The sequence below is a fragment of the Mesocricetus auratus genome, unplaced genomic scaffold (genome assembly GCF_017639785.1).
Source record: "Mesocricetus auratus isolate SY011 unplaced genomic scaffold, BCM_Maur_2.0 Super-Scaffold_100003, whole genome shotgun sequence".
Lineage (NCBI taxonomy): Eukaryota > Metazoa > Chordata > Mammalia > Rodentia > Cricetidae > Mesocricetus > Mesocricetus auratus.
In genome coordinates this window covers 53,500,591-53,504,286 of record NW_024429188.1, presented here as the reverse complement: position 1 = coordinate 53,504,286, position 3,696 = coordinate 53,500,591, and the positions used below count along the sequence as shown (strand labels likewise).

General features: G+C 38.4%; 1 pseudogene; it reads right to left on the bottom strand.

Moving 5' to 3' along the window:
- Positions 1-1,265: 1,265 nt before the first annotated feature.
- LOC101823605 lies at positions 1,266-2,180 on the bottom strand (annotated as a pseudogene).
- Between the last annotated feature and the right edge of the window lie 1,516 nt (positions 2,181-3,696).

Genomic DNA, 3,696 nt, shown 5'->3' with positions numbered 1-3,696 from the left:
ATGGCAGTGATAATTCCAAGGACTCCCTTTGGATGTCTCCTCACATTTAAAATGATCTGCCCCTGTGGATTTGGCATAGGAAATTCATGAGCAGTAACTGCTAGCCACAGAACCTCTCCATTCATAAAAGAATGCACAAACCAGTCAAAGCAAAGCAGTCTGTACTAGCTGGGCAAGGCATGGACCTCTGACTGATGCTGACTATCCCTTTCCCAAATGGTGGTGCTGTTTGAGAAGATTGTGGAATCTTTAGGAGGTGGGCTCTCACTGGAGGAAGAGTGTTAATCAGGGTAGTCCTTTAGGTTTTACAGCCTGTATGACTTTCTGGTCATTGGCAGTGAGTGAAGTGTGATTACCCTTCCCCTTTCTCCTGCCTGCTAGATTTCCCCACCATGATGGAAAGTATCTTCTCAAACTGTAAGCTAGAACAAACCCTATCTTCCATAAACTCCTTAATAACAGGTATTTTGTAACAACAAAGAAAGAAGTAACTAGGCCGGGCGTTGGTGGCACATGCCTTTAATCCCAGCACTCGGGAGGCAGAGGCAGGTGGATCTCTGTGAGTTCGAGGCCAGCCTGGTCTACAAAGCGAGTTCCAGGACAGCTTCCAAGACAATACAGAGAAACCCTGTCTCGAAAAACCAAAAAAAAAAGTAGTAACTAATAAAGATGTTGAATTTTTTTGTTTTAGTGTTCTAAATTAAGTATTTTTGCTTTATAAGATCTATTGATTATAATGAAGATTTAACTATTAATCCCTTTGTTATTCTTTGTATGTTATCAGTCAGTTGCGTCTGCTAGCCTTTGATATTTAAGCACTTGACTATGGTAACCATTTATGATTTATGGATTGAGAATTTTAGGCAAAGTTTAACTTTTTCCTTTATATCATCAAATACATTATTCCCGTTTCTTTGTCTTTTACTAATTCTATTAGGTATGTATTGACAACCTTGATTAGATACAAGTCTATGGGTGCTTATGTATTTATGTATATTCTATTATCCTTTTTATTGGAAGATCTTATTTTTCCTACCTTTTTTTCACAATGTTAAGATTTTATTTACAAAGCTTTTCCTTGTTGTACATAAAGTAAAAATGTTGTTACAATCGCAGTGTAACTGGCAGCCAGGACGGTCAACTCACCAATCACAGCTGTCACGATACAGCAAGAGTCTTAAACGAAAACCTAACAACATTTACAATTTTGTTGGGGTGGCAGTCCCCACGCTTGATGGTGGATTACCAAGGGGCTAAACGAAAGCGGAATGTCTTGGGAACTATTCTTTGGCTCTTTGGGTGGGGGTGTCCTGGGGCTTGTATCACAGCTACCTGTTTAAAACAGCTACCAAATCCATGAGCAGTCCAACCAATACTCAACAGTTCTGTTTCTTGCAGATTGTTTCCGGTCTTAATCATCATCTCCTTCATCATCTGTTTCTCTTTCTCTTTTTCACCTTTTCCACTTTCTTCCTCCTCTTCATCCTCATCCTCATCTTCATCAATTTCTCCATCATGTCCAAATTCTTCTTCCTCTCCACTGACTTCATCTTCATCATCTTCTCCTTCTACATCTTCGTCTTCATCTTCATCATCTTCCTCTTCCTCACCATCCTCATCTTCTTCTTCATCTTTTCTTCCTCATCCTCTTCCTCTTTGTCCACACCGTCCACCTCAGCATCAGAGTCAGGGGCTTCTTCTATACCATCCACCTCCACATCTGAGTCAGGGGCCTCCTGGTCCTCCCGGTCATAGCCATCCAGATAGGACAGCTGGGGAAGGAGCTTAAGACATTCTCTCAGTAATCATTCAGATTAGTGACCTCACAGCCAAACAGATCCAGGCTTTTCAGACAATCCAACTTTTTCAAAGGCTCCAAGGTTCTTCTGCTAGTCTGTACAGACCGCCAAAGATTCTATTACCGCTGAGCTCAAGATTTTTGAATTTAGGTAGCTTGGGGAGATCTGAAACTGAAAATAAGCCGACACTTATAAAACTGAGGAACTCTAGGTTCACAAATTCATCTGTTAACCCCTCAATTTTTCCATCATTCGCTTTGCAGTTGTCCAAGACAAGTTCTCGAACAGCTTCCGGGGTCCGGTTCCTCAGCTCCAAGTGGATCCTCTTCTTCATGTCCATGTTCCCCTCGTCCCCCCTCTTCAAACTTAACTTTCCGCTGCAGGGGCAGATGGGGGAGAGGCGACCCGGCCTGTGCGATGAGGACCGTCGGGAGGAGGCCTATTTTCCTAACTTTAAATTAACTTTCCTCATCCATTTTCAAATCTACCGTTGATCTGTTAGAAAAAAAATCATTTGATTTATTATTTTTCCATTCCAGAAGTTCCATTGATTAGCTTTTAGGAGTCTAATTATTTACTGGCATCCATGATTTACTCCTTCATTCTCCTTATGTCTTCTCATAGTATTTATATATGGTTAACTTTAATTAGTTGAAGATATTTATAAGATGCTTTGAAGAATTTATCTGCCTAATCCACCATCAAAGAAAAATAATTTTTACTGTTGTTTGCTGAGTGTTATAGTCTCATGCCTTGTTGAGATTTCTTCTTATTCAAAAGAGTGAGTGTATACGTTAATATTTTGTAATAATTCCAAGTCTTGATTGCATACCTCTTGAGAATTTTTACGATTTCATTTGATTTTTATTTTAAATGTATTACCTGGATATTATACATAATTGTATTACATTTACATTAAGTATCCATGACTATATCCATATAATTTAAGATTTTTTCATATTAATTATATATGTATTTTAATCGTTGTTCTTAGGAGTTATTGCTATATCTTTTAAAATGTTTAAAATGATCAATTAATAATTGGCTAAAGATTTTACTTATACACTTTTGTCAGTAAGACTTCCATAACTTATATTTTATCCCTTTGCTCTAAGTAGGGCCAGAGCTGCAGGGTAGAAGAGCTGAAGATTTTCCCATGCACATTATCTGACTGCTCTTTGGTACAAATTATTCCTGTGGCAACAAATTGTTTGTCTTCATGACCAGTTCCTGAGGACCAGTAATTCCTTGTCTAAGAAGATAAGGCTCCCTTATGCATAGCACAAGCTCAGCTAGACACTTTCAGCAAATACTTGGTTCATTGTTTGCTTTGTTAAATTTCCAGCTCCAAATAATAACTGTAAAACTCGATTTTAAAGATGTCTTTTGAAATTGGCTTACTAACTAGTAGATTTTCATGAGTTCCCCTGATACATCTTTAGTCTTGATTCACCCACCCACTGCTCCTTCTCTCATTCTTCTTCCTCCAGTACTTTTAATCCACAGAATTCCCCTTTATTTCATCTTATATGTGTTTTACTATCCTTTCTTTTTAAAAGTTGGGTTTGCTATAGTAGACTTCCATGGGGTTTTTCATCCCCTCTTCATTCATGTTAGCTCTCCCTTTAGTCCTCTTCACCCATACGTCCACATACCTTGATGCTTAAGCTTGCCCACCCACAACATCACATACCACTCCCTTTTTTGTCTACAATATTCTGTTGCCCCTCCTTTAATGGCTCCTTACTTCAATTTGTGCTCCAACTTACATGCATAAAACAATGGATATGAAGCTAGAAAACTTTATGATTTCATTTCTCTTTACAGCTAACTAGTATGATATTATATGCATCGACCACATTTGTCTTATTCATTCATCTGTTGATGAACAACTAGT